The 17,998-nt window shown below is 37.0% G+C and overlaps 1 long non-coding RNA gene across 2 annotated transcripts; it reads right to left on the reverse strand.

Annotated features, from left to right (window-relative positions):
* Positions 1 to 1,800: 1,800 nt before the first annotated feature.
* LOC122239619 lies at positions 1,801 to 14,742 on the reverse strand. Of its 2 annotated transcripts, none has more exons than XR_006218882.1 (3): positions 14,715 to 14,742; positions 7,194 to 7,282; positions 1,801 to 1,879 (listed from the first exon to the last, which is right to left on the reverse strand). It is a non-coding gene; the product is annotated as an uncharacterized LOC122239619 (long non-coding RNA). The 2 variants fall into 2 exon arrangements; XR_006218881.1 differs by lacking the exon at positions 1,801 to 1,879 and adding an exon at positions 2,534 to 2,660.
* Positions 14,743 to 17,998: the final 3,256 nt, after the last annotated feature.

Below are 17,998 nucleotides of genomic sequence, written 5' to 3' on the forward strand. Positions count from 1 at the left end.
TAGAAGGTGATTAATGAATTTTCCTGATTTATGCATATTCTCTTAATATAGCTAGAAGATAAAACCAGTTGTATGAGTGGGGTTGTGAGACAGAGATTATCTGACATTTTAATTATCAATTGAAATTTCAATAGTCAAATATCAGTTGTGATAGTAGCTTTGCAACCATTTCCAAAAGTCAAACAACATCCTTGCCTGTAAGCCACCTTAGTGTCTTGAGTGGCCTGACATGCTAGCTTTTCCACTCTCCATTTATGGCATTGTGATAGTGGCTGCCTCCTCACTGGGGGTCTAATTGACTGACATACTGAATATCAAATCAGAAAATACACAGACAAGCGACTCAGTATCACGAAGTTAGGAACACTATGGGGGTCTTTTCACCTTTCCAAAACCAAGCACTTTCTAACATATTCAACTCCCATTTTTCACTGAAGACAGGTAGAGTTCCAGCACTCACATCCTGTAAACCATTTGGCTCCATAAATCTTATAGTATTTCATAATGTACCATAAGCCACACAGTTCAGAGGGTTCTAGTTCTGCTAGTATGGTTATTCTTCCCTCTTTCAAGTCTCGTGAAGAGGATGGGGAGGGAACTCATACATATTGATATGTTTGTGGGACTCCATTGGGTACTTCATGAATTTATTCAGCAAATATTGAGTTTCGACTATATACCATGCACTGTAGTAAGCCCTAGGGATATAAGGGTGAACTAAATATGTATTTAATTCTTACAACAACCCTGTAAGGTAGATATTGTTAATTCACATATTACAAATACAATTGTACTATCCGAATATTTTTAACCCACAGAAAAATATTAATACTTTGATCGTTTTACTACATGTTTAAAAAGGAAATTTAGTAAGCATATCTCTTTCTATGATGGAAGCAATGAAAATTTCGATTTTTTCTCTATTGAAATCTGATAGTTTCCCTTTATTCTTAGATATTGAATATCTATTGGGTATGTCTGTATGACTGTCTCTTGACAAACTCGTAAAAAGAAATCAGAACAATAAAAAAGACAACCCAAGTAAAAAAAAAATGGCAAAGGATGTGGACAAATATTTCTCTAAAAAGATATACAAATGGCCAATAAATACATGAACAGATTGTCAACATCATTAGTCATCAGGGAAATGAAAATCAAAACCACAAAAACATATGACTTATTCTTACCCATTAGGATAGCAGTATCCAAAAAGACAGACAATTAACAAGTATTGGCAAGAATGTGGAGAACTTAAAATCTTCATACATTGCTAGTATGAATGGAAAATGGTGTAGTTCCTGTGGAAAACAGTCTACTAGGTTCCTCAAATAGTTAAACATAGAGGGGTGCCTGGGTGGCTCAGTCGGTTGAGTGTCCAACTCTTGGTTTCGGCACAGGTCATGATCTCATGGTTTGTGAGTTCGCACCCCACGTCAGGCTCCATGCTGACAGTGCAGAGCCTTCTTTGGGATTCTCTCTCTCCCTCTCTCTCTGCCCCTCTCCCGCTCACTCTCTCTGTCTCTCTCTCTCAAAAATAAATAAATAAACTAAAAAAAAAAAAACGTTAAACATAAAATTACCATACCACTTGTAGGTATATACAAGCGCTCAAATAAATGCTTGTACATGAATATTCACAGCAGCACTATTTACAAGAGCCAAGAGGTGGAAACAATCCAAATGTCCATCAATGGATGAATGCATAAACAAAATATGATATATCTATACAATGAAATTTAACTAGAAAAAGGAATGAAGTACTAATACTTCCAGCAACACGGATGAACCTTGAAAACATTTTCCGAAGTGAAATAAGCCAGACACCACAGACCATGTATTCTATGATTCCGTTTATGTGAGATGTCCAGAATAGGAAGATCTATAGAGACAGAAAACAGATTAGTGGTTGCCAGGGACTCAGAGGAGAGGGATAGTGATGGCCAATGGGTAGGGGATTTCCTTTTGCGAGAATTAAAATGTTTCAGAACTAGACAGCGGTAATGGTTGCACAACTCTGAATATACAAAAATCTACCAAACTGTGTGTTAAATATTATATGTTAAAGGGAGAGTTTTATGGTATGTTAATTTTATGTCACTTTAAAAAATTTTTGAAGTGAGCTAGACAGGGATGCCTGAGTGGCTCCATCAGTTAAGCCTCCGACTTCAGCTCAGGTCATGATCTCATGATTTGTGGGTTCAAGCCCCGCGGTGGGCTCTGTGCTGACAGCTCAGAGCCTGGAGCCTACTTCGAGTTCTGTCTCTCCCTCTCTCTCTACTTCAAAAATAAATAAACATTTAAAAAAAGTGAGCTAGACAGATTTAAGATAAAATCTTAAGAGTACAGTTCCTGTTCCTTTTCACCCCAAAACATATCAAACACCACTGGCCTCAGTGTAATAAGGACAGCAATAGCACATGTAACTTCATGCTGCCTCAGTTTACTTTAGATATATTTCACAATGAAGCTTGGAGTTCGGAGTTTTGAACAAAGGGACCCATGTACCGGGATTTGATTGTGTACCAGCCTTGTGGTTTGAGCTTGGATTCCTTGGAAACAGCAGCTATATCACTTATGACATCTCCAGTGTAGGTACTTTACGGTTTTTACTACCATTCCCACAGATATAAATGGGATTAGCTTCTTGAAAAAGGATTTCTCTTCGGAGACATGTAAAAATACTGATAAGAATAATTTTACTCAAGTCAGATGAAAAATAGCTTGCAACTTCAGTTTACACACACACACACACACACACACACACACACACACACGGTTTGTGTGTATGTATTTGTGTGTGTGTGCAATGGAGAGAATTAGAATTTCTTAAAGTTCCATTGGACTTAGAATGAGGTTTAGGCAAAATGTTAAGATGAATGTTCTTAATTCTTAGTAAATTTGGCATTATGCACAATCTGGCCTGTGTGAAGTGAATTTTAAAGGGAGTGATCTTTTCACATTTCTTCATTAGTAAATATCAAGTAATCTTTGACTTGTAAAAAGTTTTCTAGTCCCCAGGAGTAAGGAAGTGGGTTGGAATGCATGGGTTCATTAATTGGGAATGACATAGATGAGGAGATAATTGGTTAGGACCCAGTAAATTCAACAGTTCCTCAAACAGGCCGCACTTTATGTTATCACAAACATCCCTGCCTTTGTGCCCTAGAATCCTTGGAATCATTCCTAGCTTTCTGCTTCGGACTTGGACCAGTTCAAGTGAAAGTTCAGAAATCTTATTGGTAAATCCTGTCTTTTATTGATCCCAGCCCAAAACAGTGTCTGTAAGAATCAGACTTTTAAGAACAGACTTGTAAGCATCTCCTATTAAGAAATTTAAAGTAAAGGGGTGTCTGGCTGTCTCGCTTGGTAGAGCATGTGACTCCTGATCTTGGGGTTGTGAGTTCAAGCTCCATGTTGGGCATAGAGATTACTTAAGAAAAAGAAAGAAACAAAGAGAAAGAAAGAAAGAAAGAAAGAAAGAAAGAAAGAAAGAAAGAAAGAAAGAAGAAAGAAATCCACAGTGAAGTATAGCTGTCTCAGGAGATACATGTGATTTGAAATAAACTATCAATATAATTATTTGTCTTCTGAACGCAAAGTGAGATATTCCATTCTTTCCTTTCTCATATATCCCAAACAAAAAGTAAGAGAGAAATGGAATGCTTCTTTATAAACTTGTGGTCCTCTTTGAAGCTCGGTGGCTATATACTAAGAAGAATGTTAATTACAGAAAAATAATAGATACAGTAGTTACCTGTATAAACCCTTCCCTCCAACACTATTTTTAAAGGTTTTGTTGCATCTACTCATAATTATCAAAGATATTTCCATTGGTTATAAGGACTTGGGCAAATAAGATTCACATTTTCAGGAATCTTTAAAAGGACAGTATTTATCATTAGTTAGGTTCAGTGTAATACTGAATGTTAATACTTTCCTATTGATTACCATTTAACATTTATTTATTCAACTGAGAAGATATAATATGCAAAAGTTGAATTTGGAAGGTAACTTTAATAAGATGTGTGATAAGACTTTAAAATAAGGTAATACTGAGTACTTTGGTAGATCCACGTATGACAGAAGTAAGCATAAAAAGAAAGGATGCCAAATTTTAAAGGTATAGAGCCTCCTGAAGATAAAAGAGTAAGAACAGGGTCAGTCTGAGCATAGTTACACTCGGTGACAAAAGAATGAAATAGATCTATGATTCTATTATTCCAAGACATTGTGATAATACAGAAAATAAGCTTATAAAAATTCTTAACACCCAAGGAAAAATGAACCATTCAAAGAAAGTAGAACAATTCTGAGCAATTGATAATCCTCCTATACTTTCCAAAGCCACTCAGAGAAACCAAATAGGCCACAACTCAAATGACTACTCAGAACACGATGTATTGGAGGGTTGCTTTCAGTTTTGCCAGGTTTCCAAATCTTTCTTTTTTTTTTTTTTTAAATGTTTATTTATTTTTCAGAGAGAGAATGAGCTCACAAGAGCCTGGAGGCAGGAGGGGCAGGGGAGGGGCAGAGAGAGAGAGAGAGAGAGAGAGAGAGAGAGAGAGAGAGAAGCAGAGGACCTGAAGCCAGCTCTGTACCGACAGCAGAGAGCCCAATGGGGGGCTTGAACTCCCATGAGATCATGATCTGAGCCAAAGTAAAAGTTGGACGCTCAAGTGACTGAGCCGCCCAAGCACCCCTCAAAAACTTCTTAATGTCCTAAGTTATTAACCCTGGGGAAAAGCTGTGGAAGTGGTGGTAGTTCTCGGGATGATACTCGTTGTGATATTTATGGTCTGAATTAGCAAATGCAAGGCACAAGTGCGGTATCACCCTCACTCATGGCCAGCATTTCTACTTGATCATGCTGCTATGTCCCAGATTTGTCCTCTGGATGCTTTTCAGCGCAGTCCTACAGGCAGCACTAATTTTCATTTGGATCTGCCTCAAGAGAACAAGCTCATTCACCATAGGCTGCTCAAGGGTGCCCAGAGGCTGGAGGCCAGGGAGTGACTCATTAAGCAAGCGCCAGTAGGAGCAGAGGAAGGAGGAGTCCTGGGGTCATAAAGAACAGAGTTTACTTGATCTCATGGCCCTCCTCCTTCCATAAGTATACCCACCGATGCCGTATGTGGCTTGCACAAAAATGTAAGTGGTGTTATTTTTTAAAAAGCACACTGGACTTGGGGCACCTGGGTGGCTCGGTCGGTTAAGCGTCCGACTTCGGCTCAGGTCATGATCTCGCAGTCTGTGAGTTCGAGCCCCGCGTCAGGCTCTGTGCTGACAGCTCAGAGCCTGGAGCCTGTTTCAGATTCTGTGTCTCCCTCTCTCTGTGACCCTCCCCCGTTCATGCTCTGTCTCTCTCTGTCTCAAAAATAAATAAACGTTAAAAAAAAAAAAAGCACACTGGACTTGAAGTCCAGAGGCAGAATGCTATTCCTGCTTTACCTCAATGAACCACTCTGGTTTGCCTGGCACTGTCTTTAGAGCTTTTATATGTATTTATGATATGCTTACATGAGTGTGCACTTTTGCTAACAAAACAATTTATTGTTATTTTGAAAATTCAACCATTAGTAAAATATATAATGGAGAGAATAAGTAAAGATCCTCCATAATGGTTCTGCTAGAGAAATAATCACTTTTAGTGGTTTTGTGTCCATTCCTCAATATTTTTTCATGCATATTTAGTTTAGTCTTTTCAACAATTGTATACTAGTCTACTCTCTAAATGTATCATATTTTATTTAATCAGCCCTTTTACTAATTGGCTTTTGAGTTGGGTAGTGTTATTCCATTACAAATAGCACCGCAGTGAACAACCTAGGATGTATGTTTTTGGGTACTTGTGCAAAAATTGCTTTGGGGGAAATCTCTAGAAGTGAAATTGCAGGATTAGAGAGTATGCACATTTAAAATGTTAATAAAAATTGTTAAGTCAACCTCCAAATTTATCCATTTATACTCTCACCCACAGTATATTAGACTGCCTGTTTCTGGTTTGTGCTCTAAGGAACACAAAAACAATGAGGGAAAATTGTTTAATATTAGGCTCATATAGTCTTAAGCCACAGTAATTAATAGAAAAACATCTGTCCAAAGGAAGTAATATTTCAGTCGTCTGCTGTGAATGCAAATATTACAAAATGCCTTCTTGGAGATTCAATTGATTTCTGAGATTCCTCTGTATTATCAGAATGGAAAAACAGAACAGTAGTTACATGGTTTCACATTAAGGGAGTGAGATGAAAGGAGAAAGTCAAAACATTATTATTATTATTTTTTTTTTTTTGTTCATGTTCTGTTCTGACACTTTGTCTCAAGATCAAGACAGTATATTATTGAGAATAACATAATGTAAAAAATTAGGTTCCTAAAAGTGACAATGTATTTTCTTTACCAAATACCTGTGTTTGGGAAAACGAATTAAATAATAGATTTGGGTGGGGAAAAAATACATGCTTTTTAAAAATCACTTCTTGTTTAGTTTAAACACAATACTGCCTAGCCTTACGCTATTTGTATATTAAATAGTGAGAAAATGTAGCTTAATGGACAATATTTGCAGATGTTACCTCATTTGATCCTTATTACAACCCTATGAAGTAAGTACCGTTTTATAGACTCAATACATAATTTTTTCCCCTGATACAACATTTTAAGCACAGCCACCATTATAGGCGCTTTAGACGGGATTTATCAGGCTGGAAAGCACCTTATAGCTCATCTTCTTCCTTTGAGTCATTTCTCCCTCAGAAGAGGATACTGAGTGATTACACCTGTACTTCTCCTACCTTGGGTACTGTGAGGATTAAACATTAGCACAAAAATAGGACATGTAATCTGCTCTGGATTTACTTGAAAATGAAGTGGAGAATTTTAAACATGGTGGTAGATCCTTTCAACTAGGGTGAGCCGAGGAGGCTGGAATCCTGCTTACGGGATGGCTTGCTTCACTTCCTCCTTAACGCCCCTGTGGGCAGAATGTGGCTCTGCAACTCTAGTTTTCTTGACACAGAGGGTCGCAACAAGCCCTAACCAAGCAGCAGGAATAGGTCACTGGTGCTCATGGATAAGCCATCATGAGGACAATTTACCTCATTGATAAATTACTGTTGGACAATTGATAGATGACATTATAATGTGAGAGCAAAGGAGAAGAAAGTCCTAATCCACAGTAAAACCAAAATTACCTTTGGCAGGGAAGATCCATGTAGAAAAAGAAGCATGCAAATCTTCATAGATACATGCCGGGCACAACATGGGCAATAACTTCTGAGTTCTGTAGACGAAATAATGGCATCACCGAAGACAAAAGAAGAGAAGAAGAGAAATTGATGTAAATGCGCAAAGGGGGACTGACCTTTGTTTCACTTCAATACAAAGGTATATTGGATTTGTATTGAAATATCAAATCTGTACCCTAGTATATTCGTTTCAACGGTATTGCCCTTAGAGCACAGTGAGAAAGTCTCAGAACGTATGCAGGAGGAGGGTCATAATGAAGCATCCTTGAATCAATTTGATCAAAAGTAATGAGAGAGGTGGAGAGATAGTTGAGTGGTTTAAGCAGCAAAACTTAAAGGAAAGGACATCAGGTATCGCTGGTGTAATCTTTGGTATATAATGCATTTACAAATTAGAATTCACTTGCAGCTGCCATTCTTCCTCCATTTGAACAGTCATAGTTTATTTATTTACTTGTTTACTTGATTGTTTGATCAGTCATAGTTTATTAACCTCAATTCCTGAACAAAAAAAATATTGAGTGTCTGGCCATGCTTTTACCAGAGAAAAGATTCCCCATGAGAGGGAACATTTCAGAAATGAACTTCTCGGGGGCGCCCAGGTGGCTCAGTCAGTTAAGCGCTAGACTCTTGATCTCAGCTCAAGTCTTGATCTCAGGGCTGTGAGTTCAAGCCTTGCATTGGGCTCCATGCTGGGCATGAAGCCTACTTAAAAAAAAAAAAAAAAGAAAAAGAAAAGACAGAAAAAAAGAAATGAATATCTGGGCTTTTAGTTTCAAAATATCCTCCTTTTCAGAGCCTATAATTGCTTTCTGTCAAACTGGGAAGTTAATCTGGAATGTTCTCAGGATGCCCAAGTTCTTGCAAGCTTTATACCTAAAGCAGATTCACAGCTATGCAGAGAACAACCTTTGAAGTCACCATGCCTTGCTAGTGTCTCAGGTTCTGCTTTCATCTTTAGGAACCATTTTTCCCAGGAAACTTTCTTGCAATCGTATTTTCTGTCACCACATATTTTTACTCTATAATGTCCATATTTCTTACTAACCAAGGGTGTTGTTTTTGGTAATATAAAGATAAGAGAAACAATATCACAGAAGCTATGTGATTTCTTTTAAATGCTCATTGTAACTGATTTTGATTAAAGTAATTAATTTTTTTTATTTTTACCTTCTGGCATTTGAACAGGAAAAGTGGAGTCACTTGTTTGTAAACATTATGTAAAATGAGAAAGAGGCAGAAAAGGTCCAATTTCTTGATGAGTTTTATCCTTTTATTTGTTACAGGTTGGGTTTGGGGAAGCTTTGTATTAAAATATCTAACAACTATTTAATATATGTTTAATATTTAATAAAATAATAATTATATTGCGTATGCTGCTATATTTTAAAAATGTGATGACAAAAGAGGAGAAGAGTCAAGAGGAAAAAAGAAAAAAGGAAGGGAGAAAAGGGGGAAATTTAAACAAGGGAAAATGGAAGTAAAAGGGAAAAGAACCAAAATCAAGGAAGAACATGAAAGAAAAAGGAAAGAGAGAAGTAGATAAAAAATGAAGAGAAGCAAAAAGGGAAAAGGGGTAAACATGAAAACATGAAGCAATTAATTCTCTCCAAATCTTGCTATAGTTGTTGCTATTACTTCAAAAAATATATACTTCTTTAAATAAATGTTCTTATTACCTGAGCACACACAATACTAAGAAATAGTGACCCTGAATGCTTTTCTTTCCTATTATTATATTTTAAGAAGAAAAGGCTTTTTAAAGTGATCTTTATTTCACAATGTTCTTGAATGCAAGGATAGGCAGTGTGGTTATTACTTCTTAGTTATGGTTAAAAAAAAAAAGCATTGTGTAGATTTTCCTATGCTGATATTTACTGTTAAGATGTTCATATATTTGTTTATTCTAAAAGTTAATTGAATAGATTAAGGGGTACTTTATTTCCCACCAAAGGAAGGTGCTAAAAAATGTTGGATAAATGAATAAACTGTAGATTCATGTCTACAAAAGCTATTTCTGTCTTAAAGTCAAATTATACTCTGCGACCAAGAGCACACTGTATACACTGTATGTTAGCCAATTTGACAATAAATTATATTTAAAAAAAAAAAAAAGCACAAATTACACTCTGCAAAACTGACATCCAATTCTTCCAGAGGGCAATGAATACTTTTGGGACTAGAATTTAAAACCGTTGCATTAAGACAATGTACGATAATCAAAAGTCCCTGATCTTGATAACAAATATTTTTAGTGCAGTTTTTGTTTTGAATGCAGCTTTACTACCAGGACCACCTTGTGATTATAAATGCTATGTTATCAGTTAGAGCTCAGCCTACTGCATTCAGTCCTGCCTATCTGGGCATTAGCTTTTTGGGCTGCCACGTACCTTGAGCGTACACATTGCCTACAATGTGCACAGACAGATGCATGGTGTCTGGCACAGCACATAAAATATCTTTAAAACAAGCCTTAGCACTGGAATTTGGATCTGAATTTAAGTTGCTTTTTCAAATTTTCTTCCTTATAAGATGGCAGTCTTTTGAATATCAGCCAGCTACTTGCAACACGGGGCACTCAGGCTAACCCATTTCAGGTTTATAAAGGTTTGGTCTTCTTGTTCCTACCTATGTGTTGGCACGCTGCAGTTATGTTGGAGCAGCAGAAGTAGCCGGGGATCAAGCCAATTGGCTACATGACATTGAAAGTCAATTGCTGAGGAAGATGAAGCCAAGTATAGCCTTCTCTGTAAAGAACAGCCAAGAAGATTCTAAAGGTATTTGAGGATCCTAAGAGAAACAGCCCCAGACAGAAATACTACTAGTCTTGGGGGATGGCTGATAATTTATACATACCCAGCTCCTCTTCTCCCTGGGGCAGAAAACAGGACATTTTGAAATGTGCAACCCCTCTGCACAATATACAATGGTACCTTTCATCTATTTCTTGTGACTTTTATTTGCTATTGTTGTTGGATCCCCTACACAATTGTAAGCATATCGCAGGCAAGCACAATGGTAAACAGTGGGTGGACACTTCCTCTGCAGATACAGACAATATCTGCCTGGCTGGCACTGCTTAATTCAGCCATTAACCCACTTTTATATACTCTTTTGAGCAAAAGGTACAGAAAACCTCTTAAGAACTTAAAGGAGAAGACGTTTTTCAAATTTCACTTCCTGGTTTAAGATATTTTGGTGAGTCGTTCTGAAAATGCTAAGGAAAAATCAGAAAGAAAGGCCTTCCAAAGAGTCACAAATAACCCTGGGGCCTCTTTTAGAGTAAGCAACATGTGTGACCTTTGTCAGGTGCAATACTGCAACTCATAAAGCAACCCAGTCAGATAAAGAAATATATGGGTATATTTCAAGCAATCTTCTGGTGGGGTGGGGAGAGCCTCTGGATTATGGAAATTTTCAAATCACAAGCAAGCAGGCCTTTTGTGCCCCAGGTGGAGAGGGTCTGAAGGTGAGCGCATGTACCCTAACCCACTGTCTCTGGAAGTCTGGTGTTTGCTGCCTGACCTCTCTGAGGCAGCTGCAATGATTTCCTCTCTGGTTTTCCTGCCTCCATTAGTTTCTCTCCCTCATTACTTTTCCACAAAACTACAGCATAATCTCCCTAAGACACCAATGACTGAAAGCTTCAGTCATTGACCGTTCCCTGGAGAATATGGGAAAGACCCTCTCCCACAGTTTTCTTAGTTGCAACATGCTCTCAAAAAACTGGACAAAGTACTTGAAGTTTCTGGACATGCCCTGTACTGACAAGTCTTTACTCATTTCTCTTCTCCTAGGATACCTACCCTTCACCAACTGCCCTCCCTTTTTCCTCTGTTGGAATATTACCCATTGTTATGGATGAAACTGTATCCCCTCCCTCCCCCTCTCAAAGACATGTTGAAGTCCCAACTCCCGTACCATGAATGTAATCTTATTTGGAAATAGGGTCTTTGCAGATGATCAGGTTCAGTTATGATGAGGTCATTTAGGGTGGGTCCTAATCCAATATGACCGGTGACCCTATGCTAAGGATTGCCGGCCCCCACCAGAAGCTGGGCAGCAGCAAGGAAGGATTCTACCCTGGGTTTCAGAGGCAGCATGGCCCTACCAATACCTTAACTTTGGATGTCTAGCCTCCAGAACGGTGAGATAGTACATTTCTGCTGTTTTAAGCCACCAGTTTGTGGTACTTTGTTACAGCAGCCCTGGGAGACTAATACATTCGTCCTTCAAGGCCCAGTTCATATGGCACCTACTCCATTAAACCTTCCCTGACTCCAATCTGTTTAAAGTAATCTCTTGCACTTCCTACAGCCTCATAATATTATTTTAAGAGCACAGCTTTTTGTTTTCATTTTCTGTATTAAATTGTGAGCTTCCTGAGCTAGGCTTTTATCCATTTAATCTTTTTGTCCCCGTGGAGGGTACGGCTCTGCATTTGGAAAGCTTCCCTTAAGTGTTTATTGAACTAAGTGGAACGGAATCTGTTTTTCAAGACACCAATGACAAACAACTTCTTCTTAGAAGAAACTAATTTTAGATAATGTTTTAGTATCATCTGTTAACTCATTAACCATTTCTGGAAGAGCTCTTAGAAAAAAAAATGCAATGAAAAATGAGGAATGAACAGCAACAGGGAATTCTCAGAGTAAGGTATAAAAAAAATGCAGAAAGAGATCATATTACTCATAATTAAAGCAATGGCAATTATAACAAGTTACCATTTTCCACCTATAAATAACTGTTGGCATTGATTTAATAAAACTGGCATTCTCATTCAAGATAGTGAAGATGTAAATTAGTAAAACTTCTTTAGAGAGTAATCTGAAAAATGCCTATCAATGTTTTCAATGCACATGTCTTTGACCTAACAATTGTGCTTCCAGCAATTTCTCCTCTGGAACGCTCACACAACTGCTCAAATATAAATGAGCAACTCTATTCAAGGCAGCATTGTTTGAAATAGCTAAAACAAATTTTGGAAACTGTTGATGAACAGAGGACTAACTGAACAAATTAGGATTCATCCTAAAGTGGAATATTTTGCAGTCCATAGAAAAAATGGAATAGAACGACATGAGCTAATAGGAAATGATCTCTAACACATATTATCAAGAGAAAGCAAATAAAAATATACGATGTTGGGTCGCCTGGGTGGCTCAGTCGGTTAAGCGGCCGACTTCGGCTCAGGTCATGATTTCACAGTCCGTGAGTTCGAGCCCCGCGTTGAGCTCTGTGCTGACTGCTCAGAGCCTGGAGCCTGTTTCAGATTCTGTGTCTCCCTCTCTCTGACCCTCCCCTGTTCATGCTCTGTCTCTCCATCTCAAAAATAAATAAAACGTTAAAAAAATTAAAAAAAAATATACAATGCTATATTTGGTATGCTTCTGTTTGGAAGAAGAAAGTATACATACATATGTATGATTATGTATCATATGGTGATTTCATAATGATATACAATAAACCACTGATTGTGATGGTCATTGGAAGGAAGACAGAAAGTCTCAGGTAAGAGGAAGATTATTTTTTACTCTGTACTTTCTTTTGTACTATTGGAGATTTTAATGTATAACATATAATTGTACAATTATAGCTGTCAGATGTATAATTATTCAATTTAAAATTTATTTTTTATGTTTATTAATTTTCTTATTTTGAGAGAGAGAGCACAGGAGTGGCAGAGAGACAGGGAGAGAGAGAATTCCAAGCAGGCTCCACACCCTCAGTGAAGAGCCTGATGAAGGCCTTGAAATTATGAAACCATGAGATCATGACCTGAGCCAAAATCAAGAGTCAGACACTTAACTGACTGAGTTACCCAGGTGCCCCTCAATTTAAAATTTAATAAAGAAAGTTTTCCTAGATACTAGTATTCAGCATGTGCATAAAATATTATTTGATAATATCAATGTCTATTAGATTTATTTTGCTTATTGCAATAAATAAATGATTCATCTAACATGATTTGATTAAATATAATTTTATACCTGTTAAAATTTATAATTTGCAGATTCACTTAAGTACATTTTGGAAATCAGACATTTTAAAAAGTTTCCCAATTTTATTACAAAAGCAAAACATGATCACTGAAGAATAATTAGAAAATAAAGACAAAAATACATAAATATCCTTATTTCCATCATCCAGAGATTATCAAGTAATAATCTGATGAGTATCTTTCCAGAATTTATTTTATGCTAAAATATGTATACACAGAAAGGACTTGTACATAATTATAATTTTTCACTGATAATATATTATTAATTTATTTCCATGTTTATATTTTAGAATGGAAGAAACCTTAAAATTAATTTAAAACAGAATAAACAAAAAAGAGCACTTGCACAAACCACCATACATATATTGCCCTCCTCCTTTGCATGTCCATGACAGATATGCTGACTCATCATGATCATGGCACGTTCTGGTAGAGTTGAGACACAGCCTTTCGTCTTCCTCAACAAAGTGTTACACAAAACCACTACCAAAAGACTAAAGGTTAAAGTCATGCAAGCTGATTATTTTTGACTAATCTAAGCCAATAATAAGGAGTCAAGTGATTTCCTGACCAAAGGCACACAACAGCAACAGGACTCAAGGTTAGGAACTTGCTAAAATATTATATTGTCATAAATTTAAAATAGCATTTTATGGACTATGCTTCACAATAGTAATTTTTAAACACTGAAATTAAAGGGATAAATGAAGTTAGGGGCAAAAGTACGTAATAATTAAGTGTACCTAAATTTCTATTTATTCTTTGTGTTTAATCCATATTTATACAGTGCGGCAATTTCACTGCTGCTGTAGCACCCTGTCCTGAGAACACAACTGCTCCTCTACTTGATATTCTGCAGATTAAGACTTTACAAATGTTTAGCAGATTAACACTGTTACACAAAAAACTAAAAGGCCCTTCCAAACTCTTTGTTTATTAAAGCCATCTAGGATTCGGAGATTCCCTGAAGCTCATGGTGTGCATTTTAGAAATCTGACAGAGAGGAATGTCACCTCTACCGGGCTCTGGGAGAAGAAAACCATCTGTGCGTGATTCATATCTTTGGATTCCTGAATTCTCAAGGCAGGTAGTAGCCTGTGGCCTTCACCATGTGATATGTAGTGGTATCTTAAACAGCCCAGGTTCACATACTATATGAGCACATCACTGCATTAGCAATATATTGTACCCCGAAGCACACATTGTAGGACCACACTCTACCAATACAAGATGATAAATACTGCCCATTGAGTCAACAATACTTAACAAATGTTTAATGAGCATTTATCTTGTGCCAAGCACTGTGTTAGGTTCTGAGGCTACAAAGATTGGGCAGACACAGTCCCTGACCTGAAAGAGCTTGCAATAAAACAGGGGAACAGACATAAACAATTTTTTTTTTCCACTTTGAGGTTTTTCTATTGTTTATACTTATTTCATGGATAAAGAAACAAGAGGTGGGGCACCTGGGTGGCTCAGTCAGTTAAGCTTCCGACTCTTGACCTCAAGGTTGTGAGTTCAAGCTCTGCATTGGGCTCCCCACTGGGCAAAACATAAGAAATGAGAAACAAACAAACAAAAAGAAATGAGAAACAAAAAAACAAAGAAATGAGGCAATATTTACAATAATAATCTATTTTTTCTTTCCTAAATATTTTAACAAATAAATGTAGGAAACACCAAGTTACAGAACAATGTGTTTTGTTATTATATTCATAACATATATTATTTTATTTATTGTTATGTTATTTATTTATTATTATTTACTTTATTTATATATACTAGGTAGACAAAAGATAGACCTGTTAACATTGGTTATTTCAGAAGACCAGTATTGTCTGCGATGGGTGAAGTGGGAAACTGTCATATTTATTCTCTATCTGCCATTGTTGTTGGCTTTTTAAGTGAAAATATATTATTTGATAATTTTAAATAATAAAAGATATCTCTAAATAATTTCCATAATTTTAAGAATAATGGTGTATTTTCTTATGATCCTTTTATATCATAAAGCAAGTTTTTAAAGAGGTTTAGCGAATTCCAAAACTTATGAATTTGAGTGTTTTTTTTTTTTTTCTTCTAAATCAAAACAAGTCTGCCCTGCTCCCAACATGTGATGATTAAAATATTTCTACAGGACCAAGTAGGTGTTAGAAGTAAAAGGGTTTGCATGTATTTTTATTAATTCTGTAAAAAGAGTTTTCTCATACTGGAAGGACCATATTCAGTCCTACACTTTCTTTGTAGACCTTGTCCTAATCCAGGCATCCTCTTGAGGTCAACACGAGCCTATGTCATCTCCAAAAGGCATACAACTAGGCGAAAAAATTGCAATTCCATCTGACAGTAAGGACATGCTAAGAACAAAAGCTCAACAGAATCACACAAAATATTACAGCACTGTCCTTCCTACCACACTCTCCTTGTAATCCATGTTGTTACAGGCTAATATTAGGTACACTAAACCCTCAATATAAATAGGATACTGGAGGGGCGCCTGGGTGGCTCAGTCGGTTGAGCGCCGACTTCGGCTCAGGTCACGATCTCGCGGTCCGTGAGTTCGAGCCCCGCGTCGGGCCCCTGTGCTGACAGCTCAGAGCCCGGAGCCTGTTTCAGATTCTGTGTCTCCCTCTCTCTGACCCTCCCCCATTCAAGCTCTGTCTCTCTCTGTCTCAAAAATAAATAAAAACGTTAAAAATAAATAAATAAATAAATAAATAAATAAATAGGATACTGGAACAATGAAAGCAATCCAAGATTTTATAATAATGATGATGATGATAATACTACAGTATTCCTTGCATGCAAAAATACTTTGGATGGACAATAAAACAACTACAAGGTAGCTAAAAATGTTGAAAATATTCAGTGTAGAAAGAAAAACACAAAAATTTAAAAAATGTTTTAGCTTTATAACAGAAACAATACTGACATACAAGGCACTGGGCATCCCATAGTGACAGCATCTGGACAGGTGACTGTATTCCCCTCATTCTTCCAACTTTTCAGATAGTCTTTTGTTTTTGTTTTGTTTTTGTATCTTTTTATTATGGTAAGATATATGTTACATAAAATTTGCCATAAAGTGTATAATTCAGGTGGTATCTGGGTGGCTCGGTCGGTTAAGCATCCAACTTCAGCTCAGGTCATGATCTCACAGTTCGTGGGTTCGAGCCTGGCGTCCAGCTCTGTGCTGACAGCTCAGAGCCTGGAGCGTGCTTTGGATTCTGTGTCTCCTTCTCTCACTGCCACTCACCTGCTCATGTGCTCTCTCTCTCTCTCAAAAATGAATAAACATTAAAAAAAATTTGTTTTAAATAAAAAAAGAAACTATACTCGTTAAACAAGAATTCCCCAGTCTCCCTTCCCAACAGCCTGTGGTAACTTCTAATCTACTTTCCATCCCTACGAATTTGGCTGTTTTAAGTATCTCATGTATAGGTGGAATTATGTAATATTCGTCCTTTTGTGTCTGGCATATTTCACTTAGCATGATTTTTTTTAAGATTCATTCATATTGTAGCATGTATTAGAACCTTATTCTTTTTCAATGCTGAATAATAGTTCATTGCATATGACACTTTGTTTATCCATTCACCCGTTAATGGACATTAGGCTTGTTTCTACCTTTTGGCTATTGTGAAAAACACTGCTATAAATTTTTATACCACTTGGCTAGGTGGCTGTTTCCTGCTACTTCATTCTGAAGGCACAGGACTTTGATCAGAGCATACATTAACTTCTGAATGGTTTTTGTTTTTGCCATGAGTGTAGTGGGGCACTAAGGAACCCACAAATTCAGATTTATTTTATCATTATCATTATTTTATTATTATTATTATTAATTATTGAGAGAGAGAGCATGAACAGGGAAAGTGGCAGAGGGAGACAGGAGAGAATCCCAACCAGGCTCCACACTAAGTGTGGAGCTGGACGCAGGGCTTGATCCCACGACCCTGGGATCATGACCTAAGCCAAAACCAAGGGTCAGACCCTCAACCAACTGAGCCACCCAAACACCCCAGATTTTGACAAATGACGTCAACAAACAGTGAAAGACAAGACTCTGAAGCTAAAAGAATTTCTTCCTTTCATATAACTTGATCTGTGATATTAGCATATTTGAAGAAAGAATGTATCAACAATTGGAAATGGCTTATATAAAGGTGTAGAAAAGGCAGAAGGTGAAGATGCAATTTGAAGCTGGAGAACCCTGATAAGCAAACTGTAAATTATAAGTCTGTGGAATAGATACATTTATTGTGGAGACAGATGCAGCTATTTATTACAGTATGATAACATATTTAACTAAATAAACAAAAATACCAATGTATACCATAAAAAACAAAAAGTCTTTTCTCATAATCTACTTGATGATCATACCCTGTCACATGCTCTATAGCTCCCAGGACTTTTTACTCAGAGTTTTTAACTTGATAATTAGTTGTGCAATTATTTGTTTACTCTTTCTCTCCCTTAAGCTCAATGAGGATGGGGATTGTGTTTATCTTTTGCACAGTGCTAGCTGCATTTATAATCAGTCTCTTACAATCTTGGTTGGTCTAATCTGCTCAGCCCAGAACTTGGAAATTAAATGCCAGAACTTGAAAAGTTAAAGCTATAACTTTAAGTAATTCACCAAGATAAACTTATAATAAAGTCAGCCAGGCAATTTTCCCTAAAGAAATCTTCCCAGCCCACTGGGCACCCTCTCAAACTACAATAGCACTCAGAATTGGTCAAGCACCAC

This window comes from Panthera tigris, chromosome B3, assembly GCF_018350195.1.
Source record: "Panthera tigris isolate Pti1 chromosome B3, P.tigris_Pti1_mat1.1, whole genome shotgun sequence".
Taxonomy (NCBI): domain Eukaryota; kingdom Metazoa; phylum Chordata; class Mammalia; order Carnivora; family Felidae; genus Panthera; species Panthera tigris.